This window comes from Salvelinus namaycush, chromosome 23, assembly GCF_016432855.1.
Source record: "Salvelinus namaycush isolate Seneca chromosome 23, SaNama_1.0, whole genome shotgun sequence".
NCBI lineage: Eukaryota > Metazoa > Chordata > Actinopteri > Salmoniformes > Salmonidae > Salvelinus > Salvelinus namaycush.
Genome location: NC_052329.1, coordinates 26651878 through 26677087, shown reverse-complemented (window position 1 = coordinate 26677087; position 25210 = coordinate 26651878). Strand labels below are relative to the sequence as shown.

The 25210-nt window shown below is 45.5% G+C and overlaps 1 pseudogene; it reads right to left on the bottom strand.

Moving 5' to 3' along the window:
• LOC120018583 overlaps nt 1–20831 on the bottom strand; it is a 300249-nt pseudogene extending 279418 nt beyond the window's left edge.
• Between the last annotated feature and the right edge of the window lie 4379 nt (nt 20832–25210).

Sequence of the window (25210 nt, the reverse complement as noted above, 5' to 3'; positions counted from 1 at the left end):
ACCCCCTGTGTCACGATCGTCTTCGTGAGAGAGAGAGGACCAAGGCGCAGCGCGTGAAAAATACATCTTCTCTTTATTTAGAAGAAGAACCAACGAAACAAAAACAACAAAATGACGAACGTGAAGCTAATAACGACTAAGTGCAAACATGCAACATAGACTAGACATAGACAACTACCCACAAAAGCCTACTGCCTATGGCTGCCTTAAATATGGCTCCCAATCAGAGACAATGAATGACAGCTGTCTCTGATTGAGAACCAATCCAGGCAGCCATAGACATAACTAGACAACTACACTCTTCTCTGCCCCATACACATACAACACCCCTAGACACTACAAAACATATACATTCCCCATGTCACACCCTGACCTAACTAAAAAACATAAAGAAAACAAAGAATACTAAGGCCAGGGCGTGACAGTACCCCCCCCCCCCCCCCAAAGGTGCGGACTCCGACCGCACAACCTGAAATAGAAAGGGGAGGGTCCGGGGTGGGCCCCATCATGGCGGCGGCTCGGGTGCGGGACGTGGCCCCCACTCCACCATTGTCAATACCCGCTTTGGTAGCCTCCTCCAAATGGCCACCCTCCAAATTAACCCCACCAGACTAAGGGGCAGCACCGGACTAAGGGGCAGCACCGGAATGAAGGATGGCAGCTCCGGACTGAAGGACGGCAGCTCCGGACTGAAGGACGGCAGCTCCGGACTGAGGGACGGCAGCTCCGGACTGAGGGACGGCAGCTCCGGACTGAGGGACGGATCCTGGCTGGCTGGCTCTGGCGGATCCTGGCTGGATGACGGCTCTGGCGGATCCTGGCTGGATGACGGCTCTGGCTGGTCATGGCTGGATGACGGCTCTGGCTGGTCATAGGCCTGGTGCGTGGTGCCGGAACTGGAGGTACCGGGCTAAGGACACGCACCTTCAGGCTAGTGCGGGGAACAACAACAGGGCACACTGGACTCTCAAGGCGTACTATAGGCCTGGTGCGTGGTACCGGCACTGGTGGTACCGGGCTGAGGGCACGCACATCAGGGCGAGTACGGGGAGAAGGAACAGTGCGTACAGGGCTCTGGAGACGCACAGGAGGCTTGATGCGTGGTGCCGGAACTGGAGGTACTGGGCTGGAGACATGCACCACAGGGCTAGTGCGTGGAGGAGGAACAGGGCTCTGGAGACGCACTGGAAGCCTGGTGCGTGGTGTAGGCACTGGTGGTACTGGGCTGGAGCGGGGAGATGGCGCCGGAAATACCGGACCGTGCAGGCGTACTGGCTCCCTTGAGCACTGAGCCTGCCCAACCTTACCTGGTTGTATGCTCCCCGTCGCCCGACCAGTGCGGGGAGGTGGAATAACCCGCACCGGGCTATGTAGGCGAACCGGGGACACCATGCGTAAGGCTGGTGCCATGTAAGCCGGCCCGAGGAAACGCACTGGTGGCCAGATGCGTTGGACCGGCTTCATGACATCCGGCTCAACGCTCAATCTAGCCCGGCCGATACGTGGAGCTGGAATGTACCGAACCGGGCTATGCACTCCTACAGGAGACACCATGCGCTCTACTGCGTAACACGGTGTCTGCCCGTACTCTCGCTCTCCACGGTAAGTACAGGGAGTAGGCGCAGGTCTCCTACCTGACTTCGCCACTCTCCCTTTAAGCCCCCCCCCCAAGAAATGTTTGGGGTTTACTCACAGGCTTCCTTGCTAGTCGCGTACCCTCATAACTCCGGTTCCTCTCTCCGGTTGCCTCTGCTCTCCTAATCGCCTCCAGCTGTTCCCATGGGAGGCGATCTCTTCCAGCTCGGATCTCCTCCCATGTGTAGCAACCCTTGCCGTCCAAAACATCCTCCCATGTCCACGAGTCCTGGTTTCTTTGCCGCTGTTGTTGGTTCCTCTCACGCTGCTTGATCCATGGTTGGTGGGTAGTTCTGTCACGATCGTCTTCGTGAGAGAGAGAGGACCAAGGCGCAGCGCGTGAAAAATACATCTTCTCTTTATTTAGAAGAAGAACCAACGAAACAAAAAAATGACGAACGTGAAGCTAATAACAACTAAGTGCAAACATGCAACATAGACTAGACATAGACATAGACAACTACCCACAAAAGCCTACTGCCTATGGCTGCCTTAAATATGGCTCCCAATCAGAGACAATGAATGACAGCTGTCTCTGATTGAGAACCAATCCAGGCAGCCATAGACATAACTAGACAACTACACTCTTCTCTGCCCCATACACATACAACACCCCTAGACACTACAAAACATATACATTCCCCATGTCACACCCTGACCTAACTAAAAAACATAAAGAAAACAAAGAATACTAAGGCCAGGGCGTGACACCCTGTATATAGCCTCGTTATTGTTATTTTATAACAATATTTTTATATTTCCTTAATTTCACGGTAAGGTCTACCTGTTGTATTCGGCGCATGTGACATACAATTTTCTTTGATTTGATCATGATAAGAGAACAGAACCATTTTGAAACATAACAGAAAAAGGCTATGCCTCAAATAATAATAATTAATTGGATTTATACAGCGCTTTGATCCCAATATAGGGCCTATAGGGCCTATTTGACCAGGGCCTATAGGGTTTATAGGGAACCATTATATAGGGAATAGGGTACCATTTGGAACACAATCAACAATAACAGAACAGACCCATTGTGAAGCCAGACAGACAGTTGAACTCAGGACCCAGATCAGCTCCTCGGCTGATTTCAGAATGCAGCTCCTTTCCTCAGCATGCAGGGCGAAGCTGGCCAGACTCAAACACTTCCACCTGTCACTACAGATATTCTCATTGGCAGTTCAGGCACACACTCCACAGACAACCTGCACTACAAGTCAATGAGGCCAGTCAGCTCAGAGGCCTGCAGGTGGTTGGAGCCAGGGCTGAACAGAACATTACTCAGCTGGGAGTCAGTCAGGAGAGGACACTCTGGGATGGGGGAATGTGGGATGTTAATAGGCAGGGGTACATGGTTATAACTGTCATCAGGTCTGTGCTGTAACCTTTATGGGATTTGGTTTATTCTTTCTTCAATTCTCTATGAGAACAGGAGTGTGAGGCCTGAGGGACAGAGCCTGAACAGACAGACAGACAGTAGCTTACAAATTTGGTCAGTGTTCATAGTTTAACACACCCAGGTGAGGGATGTCCCAGACTTCCAGAACAGACAGACAGACATACAGCAGATAGCAGGAACCTATCCTATGACATCAGTGACTGCAACCCAAATGAAACCCTATTCCCCATATAGTGCACTACTATTAACCATGGCCAATTGAGCTCTGGTCAAAAGTAGTGCACTATATAGGGAATAGGGTGCCATTTGGGATGCCCCCTCAGGACTATTACTTCCATAGAGACTCTGTATTCTGTTTAAAGCAGGAGGTGTCGAGGCCTCCTGTGTCTTCAGCTGAACATAGACAGCCTGAGAAGAGGTTACAATTTATACAAGACAAGAAGCTAGTCTAAACAGTACTAAGTCTGTGTTAATTAAAACACTGAGGTGTTTAGATAGAACACACAACGTCCCCCAGCTCTCATGGATGGTTATGAAGCCTCAGTTTGTGTGCCAAATGGTGGATGGGCCATGGTCAAAAGTAGTACACTATATGGGGTTCTGGTGAAACGTTCTCGTCCATTTGGGACACATCCTCTGTTGACCGGAGATGTTAACAATGTCCACAATATGACAAGACGCTGTTCTCTGATGAGACATACTTCCTATTGTCATTGGTAACATCAAGCTGGCAGCAGATATGTGTGGCTAGGCTAGCCACTCTCAGTGTGTGACGGAAATGCCTCAGAGCAAGCCAAGGATGTGTCAATGCAGTGTGATGTTTCTGCAGAGAAGCCTCTAATCCTCTGAGCCATCCTAATATGGTTTGGTCCTCCTCTGGTGCTCTGGGGATGAGAGAGAGAGAGACCGTGCTGAACTGAACCTTTAATGCAGTGTTTCCCAACTCCAGTCATCCAGTACCACCAACAGCACACATTTTTGTTGTGGCCCCAGACAAGCACACCTGATTCAACTTGCCAACTAATCACCAAGCACTCAATGAGTTGAATCAGATGAGTTGGTCTTGAGGACTGGAGTTGGGAAAAAGTGCTTTAATTAACCTAAAGAAAACTTATTTCCAGGCCTATTTACTGCATGTTCTCTGTTGCTACTCTACCCAATCTCCAGTCTGTAAGACGTGTTGTTACTCCAAGGTCAACAGAGGTCAGAGCATCAGAGAGCGCATCCCAAATGACACCCTGTTACTTACATAGTGCACTACTTTTGACCAGGGCCCATAGTGATATGGTCAAAAGTAGTGCACAACATAGGGATTAGGGTGTCATTTGTGACACATAGAGACCACCAGGCCAGCTGGCTTCCTGCCACCAGAAACACAGCTCTCTGGGGAGCAGTGGGAGTGGCAGTGGGAGAAACACAACCTGGGTTGAGTTATTCAGTTTATCTGTCACTACCACAAAGCCCTAGCACACACACACACACACGCACACACACACACACACACACACACACACACACTGAAGCATCCACCATAAAGGTGCTATCTAGAACCTAAAAGGGTTCTTCGGCTGTCCCCATAGGAGAACCATTGTTGGTTCCAGGTAGAATCCTTTTGGTTCCATGTAGAACTGTTTTGGTTTCCAAGTAGAACCGTTTTGGGTTCAATGTAGATCCCTTTCCACAGAGGGTTCTACATGGAACCCAAAATGCTTCTACCTGGAACCAAAAAGGGTTCTCCTATGGGGACAGCTGAAGAACCCTTTCGGAACCTTTGTTTCTAAGAGTGCAGAGATGATGCAGAGCGCAGACCTTCTTCACTGAGCCCAGAAGTAGGAAACTATCATCATAATGCCCAGAATTGGGGCAGACATATTCACGCCTCTCCAAAGATTGAGGGATTTTCTGTCAGAAGCCTGGAAATGTGCCATGTGCTTTTCAGCGCTGCAACAATAACCCCAAAAATTAGATAGGAACATCTCCATATGGAAAACGGATTGTCTAGATGAGAGAAAACATTGGACCCAAATCCGTTTTCTCATCTCTGTCCCAACTGGCAGAGAATGAAACATGCTCCTAACACTGAAGGACTATGGCACTGTTACAGCCATTATGCTATAAGAGGTCTGCAGCATTCACGATAAGAAATATTATAGAGTCACATACAGATGCAGGATCTTAATTTGAGCCAGTTTGCTACAGCAGGAAAATAATCCTGCAGCAACAGGAAATGGGAATTATTATGTGTAATATAATAAATTTACATTTTTGTAGAGGTTGATACATTTTTTGTTAGGGCAAATCAAGTCTGATATTTCAAAGTGGAAATGACAAACTTTAGAAGCCTTAAAAACTCAAATACACTACAAGTTTGCATTTCCTTCTGGGCAGGAAAATTCTCAGCAACAAAAGATTAATCAGCTTAAGATCCTACACCTGTAGCCTTGTTTCTCTTTTGTATAATACAACAGTATAAATCCTTGTTATTTCTCTCTATACTGGTTGAGGAAGTGTCCCAAATGGAACCCTATTCCATATGGGCCCTGATCAAAAATAGTGTGCATAGGGAATAGAGTGCCATTTGAGACGGATCCTATGCCTTGCAGCTCAAAACAGAACAATAGGCAATAAGGGGATAAATAACCACAGGGCTGCCAAGCTGAAATCCTACATTTTCTTAATTAAACTATGGGAATGGAACATGTTCAATTGTCCATTACTCTCTCATGAATATATGTATGAGCCACATATCTTAGTTAGAGGCAAACTGGAATTAAATGACACTGGAATCAGCAGTTTCATAACACAGACGTGTCTAAACAGTGTTATTGTGTGGAAACAAAACACAAAGCGGATTTGAGTTCTTTAGGAAAACATCATTATGTTGTCATCCAGAGTCACATTTATTTATTTTCAAGCTATAGAGCCCCAAAGTGGAGGTGTCATAATACCCATAAAACCTAGCGGTCAAACAGGGAAACGGTTCAAATTGTTTTTCCACCCTTATTTTAGGGGATTTTAGAAACTCTTCAAATAAGGGCTGTGTTTTGTTTAGGCTTACCGTGGCGTGATGTTTGATAAACTTGCACAAGACAGTTCACAGTATTGGTCATTTAAAGAAATGTAGCTACTTTATTCATTGCTACATTTAGCTAACATTAGATAGCTAATCCAGAGATTCTTACCTTTGACTCGATTTGGCCGTCTCGTCTAGATCATCATGGCATTTGTAGTTCTTTCTGATAGCCACATTAGCAGCTAATTAGCGTTTCATTTTGGGGGGTAAATAAATCAAATCAAATTGTATTTGTCACATGTGCCGAATACAACAGGTGTAGTAGACCTGACAGTGAAATGCTTACTTACAAGCCCTTAACCAACAATGCAGTTAAGAAAATACCAAAAACAAAGTAAGAGATAAGAATAACAAATGATTAAAGAGCAGCAGTACTCATTGAAGAAGAAGAACTCTTTGTCCAGTTTGAGGAGAGCATCGTAGTTCTGATGTCCAGAAGCTCTTTTCGGTCATAAGAGACGGTAGCAGCAACATTATGTACAAAACAAGTTGCGAACAATGCGAAAAAACAAACAAAATAGCACGGTTGGTTTAGAGCCAATAAGACGGCAGCCCTCCCCTCCGGCACCATCACTAGTCAAAAGTACAAGCATAAATATTGATAAAAGTCACATAAAAGTTGACATAGAGAGATTTACACAGTTGTCAAAACGCCACGCCAAGGTAAGTCTACATGGAACACAGCCATTATTTTAAGTGTTTCTAAAAAATCCTATGTGAAAAATGAATGGTGGAAAAACGGTTGGAACCATTTCCCTGTTTACCGGTAGGATTCATGGGTATTATAACTCATACTGTGGTACTCTATAGCACACAATATTGCATGTTTTTAAAGGACAAAAGAGTTTGGTCTGCCTCGTGTTTTCATTTTTGACGTGGAAAATTGTCACAGCCCGAGATGACTTACATGCCCTGGATGCCTCATTAGCATAAATATGCATATCTATTTCCAGACAGAAGCAATCGATGATAGTTGAGATGGAGGGAGATAACACCAGACAGAAAGGTGAGAAGGTAAGAAGGTGAGAAAAAATGTGTTTAAAGAGGTAATTAGAGGGATTGGTGTATCTTAAATAATCCTCCCTACGTGGAAAAATCATTGGATTTGCAAAAAATCATCAATGTAAGGGAATGTAGTCTTTTTTTCACCCAACATTTAACATAAATCCAATGACATGTAAAATGTTTTGTTGATTTCACGTTGAATTCACGTTAGTTGACAACTCAACCAAATGTAAATCAAAACTAGACAATGAAATGACATCTGTGCCCAGTGGGTTGTATTACTTAGACACTCTGTTACTCCACCCCAGCAGATAACCAAGTTATAACCCAAGTGGCTAATGTAAAACTTTTTTGTCTTCCCTGTGGTGGGGGGGTTTACGTTTTTTATTCATGTCTACAGAGAAGTATTATAAAATGTATTGACAAAAACACTGTCTGCATCCCAACTAACACCCTATTTCCAGATATAGACGTAGTGCAGCCTATCTCCATGACAGAGCCCATCTCCTCTCTCCTCTTCCTACCTCCCACCTCTCCTTTCCTCTTCTTCTAGGAAGACAGCAGGCAGCAGCCATATCCTCACCCCCACCTCTCCTTCTTTCCCTGCTCTCCTCCTCCTCTCCACTCTTCCTCCTGCAAGACAGAAGCCAGCTGTGCCCCCATCTCGTCCCCCAGAGCCCCATATCCCCCCTCTCCTCCTTTACTCTCCTCCTCTCTTCTGTTTCTCTCCCCCTCCAGCCATCTGTAGCCCTATTTCCTCTCCTCCTCCTCTCCTCTCTTCCTCTCCTCTTCCTACCAGCTTTGCCCCTGGTCCCCATTGCCCAGAACAGGGAGGCATGGCCTACAGCCCTCTTATGCTAATATGGGGAGGCAGTGAGCACATAATGTTCCATCAGGGCCATGCTAATGTAGGCAGCTGCCAAAAAATCCCCCATCAGCAATTCTCCAGGGTTACCATGCATGAACGACACAGAGAGAAAGAGAGAGAGAGAGAGAGAGAAAGAGAGAGAGAGAGCGCGAGAGAGAGAGAGAGAGAGAGAGAGAGAGAGAGAGAGAGAGAGAGAGAGAGAGAGATAGATCCATGGCCTTTGCAGTGGCTTGTGGCCCATCTCTTTAACAGCTCCTCTGGGCTTTAGTGGTTTGTTTCCAGCGACACAGATACTTCATCCCAGACACAACACAACATAGGGACACAACACAGAGAGACAACACAGAGAGGCAACACAGAGACACAATACAGAGTGACAACACAGAGACACAATACAGAGTGACAACACAGAGACACCACACAGAAACACAACACTGAGACACACAACACAGCGAGACAACACAACACAGAGACACAACACGGACACAACACAAAGAGGCCAAAGCTACTGGCTGCCATCTCTCAAATGGCACCCTATTCCTTATATAAAGCACTACTTTTGACTGGGGCCCTGGTAAAAAGTTGTGCACTATGTAAGGAATAGGGTGCAATTTGAGACACATGCACAGACTCCCACAGTAGCAGAGAGGATCTAAACAGTCAATAAAATCTAATCAAATAAAATAACATTTTATTAGTCGCATACACATATTTAGCAGATGTTATTGCGGGTGTAGTGAAATGCTTGTGTTCCTAGCTCCAAAAGTGCTAGTGTAGATTTGTCACTATTACCTGGAGCATGGTATGTAAAGGGACTACACATGACATCACTATAGAGAGCAGTTGGAATGAAAAGGCAGATCACTACAGAGGAAGAAACTAAACAGATGTCAGACTAAACAGGCTTTGGTAGATTTTTTTTCACACAAGAAAATACAAAACAAAGTGATCAGAGTTTAAAAGGAAAACTAAAAGAGCATGTGCAGGAAAGGTAGAAAACCCTGAGAGGCTTGTAAAATACCTCCCCATTTCAAATTATTATGGAATAAATGTAAATGTAAACAAGTAGTAAATAGATGTAAACAAGATGTAAATATATGTAAGCAAGATGTAAATAGATGTAAACAAGATGCAAATAGATGCAAACAAAGGCAGGAGGGTTTCAGTGGGACTGCAGGCAGGTCTACTTTAAAGGGAATAGGGTTGCATTTGGGTCACAGTCCTACTGGTCTGCTCTGTCTCACCACCAGGCTGGTCTATGTTACTTCTGCCCCGTCACTCTGGCTGCATCGACCCAGGATTGATCCCTTCTGCCTGGGACAAACGGGAGGCTGCTCTGGGACAGACAAGCAGCATGACCATAGTGGAGGTCAAGGGGGCAGCCCCCCAGTCCCTCTGCTCTCTTTTCAACTATTATGCATTTCCACTGTTATTGATTGTCCCTAGACAGCACAGACAGACTGTGGTTCCTAATTAAAAGGCTATACTGCAGGCTGCTATAACCGTTCCTTTATTCCTTGTCAGTAGATTGTACAGGGTTGACGTGTGTTGTGATCAGGCCCAGCAGCCCAAGGGCTCCACTGTAGTGTTTCAACTTCAACCAACCGCGGGAATTTAAAAACAATCAAACACGCTCAGAGGGCCTGCTGGGTTAGGGATTGTTGTTTAGAGAATGAATATTCCCAATGTGAGTCGAGATGTGTTCTGAAAATCAACAATATTTTTTAAGACTCACATTTCCCCATCCAAGACATGAGCCCATAGTGAGAGAGAGAAAACGAGAGAGAGCAAGAGAGAGAGAGAGAGAGAATGTCTCTGTCCCAGAGTGCAACAGCAGCAGTGTGGCAATATGGCTTTAACCCAGAGAAACTCATCCAGAGATCCAGAGAAACTGGGACAACATGAATTTTAGATGCTTGCCGTGAAAAACAAAAAGAAGCATCTGAACTGAGAAGCAGGAGAAGATGGAGGAGGGAAGTCTCCCAGAAGCCATCTCCACTGAGCTGAGCAGAGCTGAACAGAGATCTGATGTTAATGTTAGTGGTAAATCAACCCCAACTCTCCTGATTGATACGGAGCTATTCCCTCTAGATCTGATACAACCACACATCTATCTATGATCTATCTATCTACAGACAACCCACCACAGGGCTGTTGTAACAGTAGACGCTTGTTTCAAATATGTCAGCCAGCTTTTGGTCTTTTGAAAATAATTTCTCTTGAGGAAAGTAACATCATGAAAGAGACATGCATACTGACACAACATCTGTTTTCATCCAGAGATGTGGAGCTGTGATGTCTGTTTCTTCACGTCAGACCCTAGCTCTCTCAGTCCTAAATGACACCCTATTCTCTACATAGTGCACTTCTTTAGATGAGAACCCTGGTCAAAAGAAGTGGACTATATAGGGAAAAGAGTGCCATTTGAGATGCAATCACACTCACAGTCCGGCCCAGCCAATGGGGAGAAGGGGGATGTTAATATGTGACATACCATTGGCATGTTTACATGTTGTAACCATTATTTTCTGGCAATGTCATCAGAACCTCCAGACTGATGACAGTTGTCTACTTCCTGGGTGAAGAGCTGACACAAGCTGAAATATGTCTGTCCATTCCTCAGACACGTTCTGAATGTCTATGTCTTCAGGTAAATGTTTAACTTAATTCTATGAAGCTCAAATTCCACAAGACAACAGGACAGAAGTCTCCCAAGCTGTAACGTGTGATCAACCATGTCCTCATCACCTCAATATGCCTTTTAATGGGAATTGAAAGATCATGGCCCAACTAAGTACATCTAGTAAATGTGGCTGAAGGTTTCAATTTGCCTGAGGGAAAAAACATCAACATCAGTAACACGTTTGTTGCGAGAAAATAAACTGCTTTTCTCTGCAAAATATTGATTTGGGGGAAAAACTAGCAGCATGAAGCCCAAACAGGGACTGTGGTGTTCCATTGTGGTTAGTTCCAGAATGTTGCTCAATGAAAATTATAAGAGGCTGCACAGTGTTGGTTTCCAAGGCTGATTTTGTGCTTAGCCTGGGATCTATCCCAATGGTACCCTATTCCCTATCTAGTGCACTACTTTTGACCAGAGACCTATGGACCTTGTTCAAAAGTAGTGCACTATATAGGGAATAGGGTTCTATTTGGGACAAGACCCTGGTATTTTCTCTGTAATGCCGGTCAAAGGCTACTAATCCAGACAGGTATGTAGCGCTACAGGGGGCAGGGCGCATTAAAAAGTTTCCTTTACTAAGAAGCATTATGACCCAGAAACATAACAGATACAGACAGACCAGGCTTGTTCCCCTAATGGCACCCTATTCCCTATTTAGTGAACTACTAAATATGGACCCAGGTCAAATGTAGTGCAATATATAAGGAATAGGGTTCCATTTGGGACGCAGGCCAATACATACTGGATTTCTGACCATTCAACTCTGCTCCCAGTGTCACGCCCTGATCTGTTTCACCTGTCCTTGTGATTGTCTCCACCCCCTCCAGGTGTGGCTTATTTTCCCTGGTGTATTTATGCCTCTGTTTCCTGTCTCTCTGTGCCAGCTCATCTTGTATGTTCAAGGCAACCAGAGTGTTTTTCCCATGTGCCTGCGTTTCTATTCTCTCTTACTAGTACTCCCGGTTTTGACCTTTGCCTGTTTTTCTGGACTCCATTCCCGCCTGTCTGACCATTCTGCCTGCCCTGACCTCGAGCCTGCCTGACATTTTGTACCTCTGGAACTCTGAACTGGTTTTGACCTTTTGCCTGTCCACGACCATTCTCTTCACTACCCCTTTGTATTGTTAATAAACACCTTGGACTCTAACCATCTGCCTCCTGCGTCTGGGTCTCGCCTTGTGCTCTTATACCCAAACTGTATAGACTATCAAGCAGCATGACATCTTAAACAGACACGCAAGTACAGACACTGCTTTGTCATGTTTAGACAACAGGACATAAGCCATGTGACAAACAGTAACCTGAGATTAGTCACATCACTATTACTGATTTACATTTAGATTTCAACTTAAATCAAGGAAAATATAAAGATGAGAAATAGTGATCCTTACACTGAGACTGAGTGCTTAGACATTGAATGCACGGGCGGTCCTTATGAATATGGGGCTGTCGTTGTCTGCATCCCAAACGGCACACTATTCTCTATATAGGGAGCCATTTCAAACACACTTTATATTACTGCAGCAGCAAGGTCACTGGGGTTGGTCTCCTGGGGCCGTGTAGATTAATAAAGCTGGTACACTAACACAGTTAGGCTACACATCACAATGTTACTGTAGGCCTACTGCATCATCTAAAACACTTACTGTAGGCCTACTGCATCATCTAAAACACTTACTGTAATTCTACTGCATCATCTAAAACACTTACTGTAGGCCTACTGCATCATCTAAAACACTTACTGTAGGCCTACTGCATCATCTAAAACACTTACTGTAGGCCTACTGCATCATCTAAAACACTTACTGTAGCTCTACTGCATCATCTAAAACACTTACTGTAGGACTACTGCATCATCTAAAACACTTACTGTAGGACTACTGCATCATCTAAAACACTTACTGTAGGCCTACTGCATCATCTATAACACTGTTACTCTAGGCCTACTGCATCATCTAAACCACTGTTACTGTAGGCCTACTGCATCATCTATAACACTGTTACTGTAGGCCAGCTGCATCATCTATAACAATGTTACTGTAGGCCAGCTGCATCATCAATCACACCGTTACTGTAGATCTACTGCATCATCTATAATACTTACTGTAGGCCAGCTGCATCATCTATAACACTGTTTCTGTAGGGTAGCTGCATCATCAATCACACTTACTGTAGGCCTACTGCATCATCTATAACACTGTTACTGTAGGCCTGCTGCATCATCAATCACACTGTTACTGTAGGGCAGCTGCATCATCAATCACACTGTTACTGTAGATCTACTGCATCATCTATAACACTGTTACTGTAGGCCTACTGCATCATCTATAACACTTACTGCAGGCCTACTGCATCATCTATAACACTGTTACTGTAGGTCTACTGCATCATCTATAACACTTACTACAGGTCTACTGTATCATCAATCACACTGTTACTGTAGTCCTACTGCATCATCAATCACACTGTTACTGTAGGACTACTGTATCATCAATCACACTGTTACTGTAGGACTACTGTATCATCAATCACACTGTTACTGTAGGACTACTGTATCATCAAACATACTGTTACTGTAGTCCTACTGCATCATCAATCACACTGTTACTGTAGGACTACTGTATCATCAAACATACTGTTACTGTAGTCCTACTGCATCATCAATCACACTGTTACTGTAGGACTACTGTATCATCAAACATACTGTTACTGTAGTCCTACTGCATCATCAATCACACTGTTACTGTAGTCCTACTGTATCATCAAACATACTGTTACTGTAGGACTACTGTATCATCAATCACACTGTTACTGTAGGACTACTGTATCATCAAACATACTGTTACTGTAGTCCTACTGCATCATCAATCACACTGTTACTGTAGGACTACTGTATCAAACATACTGTTACTGTAGGACTACTGTATCATCAATCACACTGTTACTGTAGGACTACTGTATCAAACATACTGTTACTGTAGTCCTACTGCATCATCAATCACACTGTTACTGTAGGACTACTGTATCATCAAACATACTGTTACTGTAGTCCTACTGCATCATCAATCACACTGTTACTGTAGGACTACTGTATCAAACATACTGTTACTGTAGTCCTACTGCATCATCAATCACACTGTTACTGTAGGACTACTGTATCAAACATACTGTTACTGTAGGACTACTGTATCATCAATCACACTGTTACTGTAGGACTACTGTATCAAACATACTGTTACTGTAGTCCTACTGCATCATCAATCACACTGTTACTGTAGGACTACTGTATCATCAAACATACTATTACTGTAGTCCTACTGCATCATCAATCACACTGTTACTGTAGGACTACTGTATCATCAAACATACTATTACTGTAGTCCTACTGCATCATCAATCACACTGTTACTGTAGTCCTACTGTATCATCAAACATACTGTTACAGTAGTCCTACTGCATCATCAATCACATTGTTACTGTAGGACTACTGCAGCATCTATCAGTAGCAGCCTCTGATCCATCCATCAGCCAGCCATCCCTCACCTTGTCAGCCACCCTGTAAAACAGATGTGGGATATGAAGTGTGGCAACGTGCCAGCTGCCACCCAGAGACACCACCAGCCAGGCAGAATGGTGATTGGGCTCTGCGGTGGCTGACCAGAATCATAATCATATTCTAGATGACTAGTTCTCTGACCTAGTCAGTAATATCAATAATATGCTAATGTAAATACACTGTCACGATCGTCGTCAGGGTGGAAATGACTGGACCAAGGTGCAGCGTGGTGAGCGTACATTTTCCTTTATTTTTAAATGTCGCCAACAAAACAAGAAACAACAAAAAAACAAACGTGAAGCTGACTGGGGCTATACAGGCCACTAACACAGACAACTACCCACAACTAAGGTGGCAAAACAGGCTGCCTAAGTATGATTCCCAATCAGAGACAACAATAGACAGCTGTCCCTGATTGAGAATCATACCCGGCCAAAACATAGAAACAGAAAACATAGAAATAAAGAAACTAAAATGCTCACCCTAGTCACACCCTGGCCTAACCAAAATAGAGAATAAAAGCCTCTCTATGGCCAGGGCGTGAAAGGACCGCCCCCCAAAGGTGCGGACTCCGGCCGCAAAACCTGACTCTATAGGGGAGTGTCCGGGTGGGAATCTACTTCGGTGGCGGCTCCGGTGCGGGACGCAGACCCCGCTCCACCTCTGGCTCCCCCCACTTTGGTGGCGCCTCTGGACTGGGGACCCTCGCTGCAGGCCCCGGACTGGGGGCCCTCGTTGCAGGCCCCGGACTGGTGACCCTCGCTGCAGGCCCCGGACTGGTGACCCTCGCTGCAGGCCCCGGACTGGGGGCCCTCGCTGCAGGCCCCGGACTGGGGGCCCTCGCTGCAGGCCCCGGACTGGTGACCCTCGCTGCAGGCCCCGGACTGGGGGCCCTCGCTGCAGGCCCCGGACTGGGGGCCCTCGTTGCAGGCCCCGGACTGGGGGCCCTCGTTGCAGGCCCCGGACTGGGGACCCTCGCTGCAGGCCCCGGACTGGGGACCCTCGCTGCAGGCCCCGGACTGGGGACCCTCGCTGGCGGCTCCGGACTGGGGACCGTCGCTGGAGGCTCCGGACTGGGGACCGTCGCTGGAGGCTCCGGACTGGGGACCGTCGCTGGAGGCCCCGGACTGGAGGCCGTCGCTGCAGGCTCCGGACCGCGGATAAATACTGGATGCTTCGTGCCATGGATCCTTATTGCAGGCTCCGGGCCATGGACCATCACTGGAGGCTTCGTGCCATGACTCATCACTGGAGGCTTCGTGCCATGGATCATCACTGGAGGCTTCGTGCCATGGATCATCACTGGAGGCTTCGTGCCATGGATCATCACTGGAGGCTTCGTGCCATGGATTACCACTGGAGGCTTTGTGCCATGGATCATCACTGGAGGCTTCGTGCCATGGATCATCACTGGAGGCTTCGTGCCATGGATGATCACTGGAGGCTTCATGCCATGGATCATCACTGGAGTGAGGAGACATATGGGCAGTCTGGTACGTGGAGCTGCCACAGGGCTCACCAGGCTGGGGAGACATACAGGAGGCCCTATCCTTGGCAGAGGCACCGGATACACTGGGCCGTGGAGGCGCACTGGAGGTCTCGAGCTTAGAGCCTGCACAACCCGTCCTGGCTGGGTGGTTATCTTCACCCTGCAAATGCGGGGCGCTGGCACAGGACGCACTGGGCTATGCAGACGTACCGGAGACACAGTGCGCAGAGCCGGCGCAGGATATACTGGGCCGAGGAGGATCACTGGAGGTGCGTTGGTGGTGGCAAGTTCTGTCACGGCCGTTGAATGCAGTGGACCAAGGTGCAGCGTGGTAAGCGTACATTTTCTTTATTTATATGAAAAGACGCCGAACAAAACAATAAACACTACAAAACAAACCGTGAAGCTTAAGGCTATGTGTCACAAACAAAGTCAACTTCCCACAAAGACAGGTGGGAAAAAGGGCTACCTAAGTATGGTTCTCAATCAGAGACAACGATAGACAGCTGTCCCTGATTGAGAACCCTACCCGGCCAAAACATAGAAATACAAATAATACAACATAGAATACCCACCCCAAATCACACCCTGACCAAACCAAATAGAGACATAAAAAGGATCTCTAAGGTCAGGGCGTGACAATACACTGTGTACTGGTCCCTGATCTTAGCATTATTGGGTTTCAGAGAAGCACTTTATGAACATGATGTGTTAATGAACTGCTGGGACAAACTACAGGTGAATAACAGACTGCTGACTGCTGATCAAAACAGTTTTTTTTTTTTTTTGTCCCTACACTCTCTCAATGGTCATTTTGCTCCCCCTATGGTCATTTACCCCCACCCCATCAACAGTCTTTACTCTGCCTTATTTATTCATCACTGCTACAGTTGTTATTGTACATAGTATATAGTGCTATTTATATTCATATTGTTGTTGTTTTTATTACCATTTAGATCATTTTAATTCACTTAGTCCTGCATCTTGGAACTCGAAGCCTAAGATTTTCACTGTACCCAGCAATCACACCTGCAACCCTGTACATGTGACTATTAAACACTGAATCTGAATGTTGCTAAGTGAAAAAGTCCTGATTAATCTCACCCCTCATTAAACAATCAAATACCTGGGTAGTATTCACTAGAAACCAAACAGAAGAAAACAGACCTGAACTTTTCCAATAAGAAACGGTAATTTTTGTTTACAAAACTTTTTCCGTTGCGAAACGTTTTGCTACGGTGTGCATTAATGAATACAACCCTGCTGAATGAAACCCACCTAGAGGGGAGACTTAATTCATTATGACACGTTATCTTATTTACAGCTTTATTCAGACTGGCTTCTATAGAGAAGATAAACGAGCTAACCAGGCTTAATGAGCTGAGATGATGGAAGGTGGCACCGTGGGGCAGGATACTGCCTTATAGCATCACAACACAGTGTTGTAGCATCTGTCTGATAGGAGGTTCATTATTCTCCTCCACGGGACAGTGTACAGTTGATGTGTCAGAATGGAGTTTAGCCCTTTAAGACCCAGGAGTGGTGTTCCATCATCTAGGTTGCATCCCAAATGGCACCCTATTCTCTATACTGTAGTGTACAGTACTACTTTTGACCAGGGCCCATAGTGCACTATATAGGGTGCCATTTGGGACATAGCCTAGTCTAGATCGAGGGATGGCCAACTTCAGTTCTCAGCCATATTTAACCTTTTATTTAACTAGGCAAGTCAGTTAAGAACAAATTATTTTTCACAATGACAGCCTAGGAACAGTGGGTTAACTGCCTTGTTCAGGGGCAGAACAACATATTCTTTACTTGTCAGCTCGGGGATTTGATCTAGCAACGTTTCGGTTACTGGCCCAACACTCTAACCACTTCGGCTACCTGCCCCCCAAAATACCCTAGTTATTCATAACACTAGCTAGATTCAACATGCCAGTCCATATGTTCAGGATGCATGTACACATCAAGATAATGTGTACAAGGTTTTTACAAGGCCTCATACGATAGATCACTATGGTCGAGTTCCTTCCCAAATACATTGCAAATGCATGCAAGATCTTACAATGCCTGGATAGGTACTGTATTTTTAACATGTCAGCTAACCAAATCATATGATATCACCATCTGATGCCCGACTGCATAGTCGATGATGACGACATAGCACGCAACCATTGGTTGACTCAATGCAACGCCTGCAAATCTAGTCGGGCAGGAACTTGACCTATATCTCTCTTCCCCTCCTACTCCACATCTGCCTACTCCTCCTTTCATCCACTCATCATTGTCAACCTGATCCTACTTGACTCTGCTCTGTCTCTCCACGTCTCTCTCTCCATTGTTCTGTAATCAGACTGGTCTCTGTTCAGAGCCCTGACCCTCTGAATCATTCATTCATACATACAGGAGAGACACGATTAGCATTATATTAGCATTATGCTAAAATGTTCCCTCCATCCCACTGTCTCTCTCCAATTGAGATCGTGCTGCTACGGTATGTGTTCATCCAACCTCAAGTGAACTGTGGGGATATGAATCACAGACAGATGCAGCCCTGCACACTCATATGTTGCGTCCAAAATAGCACTCTATTCTCTTTATAGTATACTGGTCAAAAGTAGTCCACTGTATAAGGAATAGGGTGCCATTTGGGATGCATTCTACATCTCTACCCTAGCCTGCCTGTGTCTGTTTTCCATTACAGCAATCACCTTTTTAGACTCCATTTTTGCTCTTTAACAATCCCTAATTGAGTGTTATGCTATCCATTCTAGTTCTCATATACTGTAGTTTGTCCTGCCTGATGACAGAGACGTGTTAATGGAACCATTAGTTAGAGGAGAGGAGACATTACTCAGAAGGAAATATAATCTTCTCGATACAGAACTGTTCACTATCATACACACTGTCTCATCATACCAGGGGCACATTAAAAACACACCTCCTGACATGCAGCACTAAAAACCATCACATGAAACACAGTATGTTCACACATGGAACTCTATTCCTATAGTTCACTACTTTTGACCATAGGGCTCTGGTCAAACATAGTGCACTATATAGGAAATAGGGTGCCATTTGAGACTCAACTACAATTTCCACTTCTACAAGGAGTTGATGGATGATGGTTAATAAAGACAGATTTTCCATCCAACACATCTCTCTACAAATGAAAGCTATCATATGAAACAACTATAGCCTAGTAGGAATAATATTTCACCATTTACCCAGATATATTAGACAGGAAGCCTAAGAGGCCAAATGGGAACTATTAGTGAAATATGATGATTGAATGGACTGGTTCCATCTTATATACACGTCTATGTCAAATCAATCAATGAAATGTATTTTGTAAAGCCATTATAACATCAGCATATATTGAAGACATAGCCATGTTATTGCACTACAGAGGAATCTTCCCCATTGAAAATGATCACAATTTAGTCTCAATTTCACACTGAGTGCCAAGTTCAACTCCACTAAGCTGAAGGCTGTTGACAGATTGGTCCATCTCCTGTAAACAATCATATCATGTTTCCAATCTGAGCTACTGCCATCCCTGGCGTCCATATGGTCATGATAATGGATTGTATTGTGGTGGCTGATAAAGTATTGTGGAAGAGCTATGCTCACCACAGAGCAAAAGGGTCAAGTAAGTCTGTGAACACCATGGCATGAGTCTGCATCTGATGCAGAGGGGCTGTAGAGATGTGTCAGTGTGCTGGGGCTATCTGGTGTGTTTCTTGTTCCCCTGGTGATGACAGAGCATACAGGTGGAATGGGTCTAGCAGCCAGACCACACAAATCTCTGCCCTGTACCTGCTACAGACAAACAGACACATGCATGAACACACAGACAGACAGACATACACACACCCCACTGGGCACAGACGTCAGTTTAACATCTAGTTTTGATTTACATTTGGTTGAGTTGTCAACTAACGTGAATTCAACGTGAAATCAACAACAAATGTCACCATGTCATGTAGGTTAAAAACTTGGGTGAAAAAAAATATGAAATGCCCTTACATTGATGACGTTTTGCAAATTCTATCAGTTTTCCCACCTTGATTCAACGTCACTTTTATTTTGGGGTTGAAATCACGTGGAAACAAGGTTGGTTCAACCAGTTTTTGCCCAGTGCGACACCTTCTTTGGTCCCATCCACCACATCAGACCCACCTTCTGTGGTCCCATCCACCACATCAGACCCACCTTCTGTGGTCCCATCCACCACATCAGACCCACCTTCTGTGGTCCCATCCACCACATCAGACCCACCTTCTGTGGTCCCATCCACCACATCAGACCCACCTTCTGTGGTCCCATCCACCACATCAGACCCACCTTCTGTGGTCCCATCCACCACATCAGACCCACCTTCTGTGGTCCCATCCACCACATCAGACCCACCTTCTGTGGTCCCATCCACCACATCAGACCGGGGCACCATGTATCTGATCTGTGTGTTCTAAATATTGCAAATAGGTCATGTTATGTTAGTTGTCATCTTCAGATGTTGAAGTGTTGTCTAACAAGCACAAACTCAAATGAGGAAACAGTCACACTCCATAAGAGTTCAGAGTAATGCCTCAATCCCTAATAAGAATGAACCCCATCTCTAATAACACCCTATCTGTAATCTCTAGTTACATGGTCTCTAGACTACAATATCAGACCTGTACAGAACAGAACACATGCAGCAGCAGCAACCCCCGTTTTGCCAGGCATCGAGTCATCCACTGAGACCCGTACCCTTTATTATGGTGCTACAATGTAGCGCTCTGTGCGTGTTGATGATGTTGTGTTACATGTGTAAAATGCTGTTTCTGAAATAGCCTATATTTCCTTACCAGGTTGAGCACAGTGTCCACGATATCCCTGTTGCTAACCTCCCCCACCTGGATCAATCCGATCAGAACCGCGAATTTCATCTTGATATTCCGGATGGGCACCTGCGGGTTGATTATCCCGCCCGGTAGAACCATAGAACCCGAGCCAGATACCATTATTTTCCCGGTACCAGAGCACCCTTGCTGCCCATGACCCGGGGGGATTTCACGGTCCGAAAGAGACACAGCACCCGGCATCTTCACCGCCGGCCTCTCACTTGTCATGTCCTTTCAACCAGATCGATATCACCTGCTTTAATCGCTGTTCAACTGCATCAATTAATTAGGATACAAAATAGAACATTCTGGAAGAACCTGACGAAAGGGAAACCCCTATATTGTTTACATCCACTCTCTCTGCCGTGCCCGAATAGGAACCGCAATCTGGTAATAATTTATTGAGGGTAGAACGAGCAGTGTCCTTCCCTGTACACAGACGTCTTCTGTTAATCTGAACAGATTGAAGCTGAACAGCGCCGCAACCGCTGCAGGGTCTCTAGGCTATGGCTCGGTCATGTTGCCCCCTGCCTGCGGGAAGAAGCGCGTCACATGAGGTGTATGTAATCTTAGGAGAGAATACTTTAAAGGGATTCAACAAAGCCTTTACAGTGAATTGGTTGTGAATCAGTCCATTTTTGTGGTTGTATTGCTGTCTAAACTTAATTCATCAAAGCAGTAGCCAATAGAAGGGAGGAAAAGATTACTCAAAAGCTTTTTAGTGAAAGTGCCAGTAACACAATAGAGAAAGCACTTTATTAAAGATTAGATTGTGAAAAGCTTTGCGGGTAGTTTGAATAATTGTTTTATTACAGGTAGCCTAAATACAAGTGGCACTCTATTTCTCTTTATAGTCCACTAGGCTCTGGTCAAACTTGCACTAAATAGGGTGCCGTTTGCGACTCATTTTCTGAGTTATACGAGTCATACAATGGGAGGACACAACTCTTAACATTTCAGACAGCTTCACCGTAGTATATCATTCATTCTATTGAACAGTTTAACCATTACTGCACCAAATGTTGGAAATAAAAAATACGGAATTACTGTACCTTTCCTTTTTTAATTTAAATCATTACAATAAATAATTTGAAATAATCACCCTTATTCCTTGTGTAATTTCTGCACAAAACCACAATCACACACACAGATAGAGAGAAAGAGAAGACACGCACGCACGCACACAAACACAGACAGCAGAAATGACTGCACTGTCAGAGCTAGAAACACAAGCATTTCGCTACACCCGCAATAACATCTGCTAAACATGTGTATGTGATTTAATTTGATTTGACACACACGCGCGCGCGCGCGCACACACACACACACACATCAGAGTAAGGCTGTCTACTTGTCTTTTATTTCATTATGTAAATAGGACTCCTGGTGTCTCGCAGCTCATTGAACAGTCCGTAGATGTGGAAGTGACCTTGGAGAGTCTTCCTGCAGAACCACAGAAGAACAGAAATAACAGGTTTGGGGGAAGTTACTTATAGTGTGTTCCCAATGGCACCCTATTTCCTATATAGTGCACCTCTTTGGACCAGGGCCCATAGGGCTCTGGTCAAAAGTAGTGTACTATGTAGGGAATAGGGGCCACTTGGGACGGGATCCTGGTCAAAGTAATGCACTATATAGGGAATAGAGTGGCATTTGGGACACCAAATAAATCTGTAACCTTATGAATCCAGTCTGTTTGATGAAGCTGTATTGTTCAGAAATCAGATGATGCTATCTAGTGGATAAATTAATACATTATTTCAGTGAATATGGGAGGAAACTATATATATGGCCCAATCCCAATCAACCCCTAGAACAGGGGTGTCAAACTTCATTCCACGGAGGACCGAGTGTCTACGGGTTATTGATTTTTCCTTTCAATTCAGACCTAGACAACCAGGTGAGGGGAGTTCCTTACTCATTGTTGACCTTAATTAACCAATCAAGTACAAAGGAGGAGCGAAAACCCGCAGACACTTGGCCCTCGGTGGAATTAGTTTGACACGTGTGCACTAGAACCATACCCTATGCCTATGCACTTGATTGGTGTATGCAGTATGGTGAAACATGCACCTAGCCTATCAGAGTGCAAGTTGGAGCTATTACCATATTTCCCTGCCTGTAAAATCCTCTCATATCGTCACAAGTGCACAGGGCATAGGGTCTAGGGGTCAATTTGGGATAAGCCATCTTTTGTGATCCCTCCATCATTAATCTGATTATTTCAATAAAACATATTACATATGTATGAAACACAAATAAAAAATGAACAACCCTGAGTTGAGAGATCAAGACTGAAGGTTGTAATACACAGTATGACCACCAGGGAGCAACAACATCCTGTAAATAATAAATAATAATCATAATTGGTGGGTGCTTATATTTGTCCTATTTCACACATGCATAAGTGTGTATTAATACACGTGAGATTTGTAAATAGTTTTTTTTACATATCCTAACTTCCCCTGAGACACCCTCGGAGACTGGGGTCACAGCCAGGGTCTGCCATTATCAACGGCGATCCTGGAGAAATTAGGGTTAAGTGCCTTGCTCAAGGGCACATCGGCAGTTTTATCTTCCACCCTCTAATAAAAACTGGGTGCTATTTAAAGGAAATATTTCAAGTTTGGTTTCACTCTGATTCCATTCCACTATGTGCTCCCAGGCCTCACTAGTCATTGTGTTCTTTTTTATTTATTTCATTTTTTAAACTCCGTTTTCTCCCCAATTTCGCGGTATCCAATTGGGAGTTACAGTCTTGTCTCATCGCTACAACTCCCGTACGGACTCGGGAGAGGCAAAGGTCGAGAGCTGTGTGACCTCCAAACACAACCCAACCAAGCCGCACTGCTTCTTGACACAATGCCCATGTAACGGATGTGAAATGGCTAGCTAGTTAGCGGTGGTGCGCGCTAATAGCGTTTCAATCGGTTACGTCACTCGCTTTGAGACCTTGAAGTAGTGGTTCCCCTTGCTCTGCAAGAGCCGTGGCTTTTGTGGAGCGATGGGTAACGATGCTTCGTGGGTGACTGTTGTTGATGTGTGCAGAGGGTCCCTGGTTCGCGCCCGGGTCGGGGCGGGGGGACGCCATAAAGTTATACTGTTACATTGATGCTGTTGACCCGGATCACTGGTTGCTGCGGAAAAGGAGGAGGTCGAAAGGGGGGTGAGTGTAACGGATGTGAAATGGCTAGCTAGTTAGCGGTGGTGCGCACTAATAGTGTTTCAATCGGTTACGTCACTCACTTTGAGACCTTGAAGTAGTGGTTCCCCTTGCTCTGCAAGGGGCTCGGCTTTTGTGGAGCGATGGGTAACGATGCTTCGTGGGTGGCTGTTGTCGATGTGTGCAGAGGGTCCCTGGTTCGCGCCCGGGTCGGGGCGAGGGGACGTACTAAAGTTAAACTGTTACACCCACTTAACCCGGAAGCCAGCCGCACCAATGTGTCAGAGGAAACACAGTGCCCCTGGCAACCATGTCAGCGTGCACTGTACCCAGCCCGCCACAGGAGTCGCTATTGCGCGATGGGACAAGGACATCCCTGCCGGCCAAACCCTCCCCTAACCCGGACGACGCTAGGACAATTGTTGCCGCCCCATGGGTCCTCCGGCTGCGACAGAGCCTGGACTCTAACCCAGAATCTCTAGTGGCACAGCTAGCACTGCAATGCAGTGCCTTAGACCACTGCGCCACTCAGGAGGCCCCGGTCATTGTGTTCTTAACAGAAATAGGGCCTCTAGTCCAATCCTGTCTTGTCCTATTTGTGTAGCATGTGACTCTGGACACCAACTCACTGCCTAGCATGCTGCTCTAAGGAGACCAGGGGGTTAGAACCCTTCTATGGCTAATATAGCTCTAACTTGTCCTGGTCTAAGAGTGAGTGGGAGTGTCTGTTCTGACGGAGTGTGCACGGGAGAGAGGTATTCTGACAGACTGGGTCTTGACTTACTTGACTTATTCCTTTCAGCTCCTAGTGGAGCAAAGAGCCTCGACGGTGCTCATCTCCAGATAACTCTGTTCTGGGCGGTTTTCTTGACCTCATTCCAGGCGTTTTTTGCCTTCTTCATCTCTTCCTCATTCATCCTTCTCCATGTCTTCTTTAGGCGGCCTGTGACTGTGTGTGGTGTTGTGGTATTCGGGAGAGAGGTATGTAAACATGATCTGGTATATTGTTGCTGGCGGTGTCCCTGACATCACATGGGTGTTCTCTATGGTGTGGAACAGCTATGTGGGGTCAGGGGTGAAAGGTCATTAGAATGCTGGGAGGACAGTAGATTGTTATAGATGGTCTTTTTTTGGTTTGGTTAATTCAAATTCCCTGAAGATAAGTTGACTGAGAACAAAATCTCATTTACTGCAACAACCTGGGGAAAAGTTACAGGGGAGAGGGAGAGGAGGGGTGATGAATGAACCAATTCAAAGCTGGGGATGATTAGGTGGCCATGATGGAAATTTTGCCAGGACACCGGGGTTAACTGTTACGATAAGTGCCATGGATCTTCAGTGACCACACTGTTTAACGTCCCATCTGAAAGACGGCACCCTACACAGGGCAATGTTCCCAATCACTACCCTGGGGTATTAGGATCTGTTTTTTGCTTATTTTTAC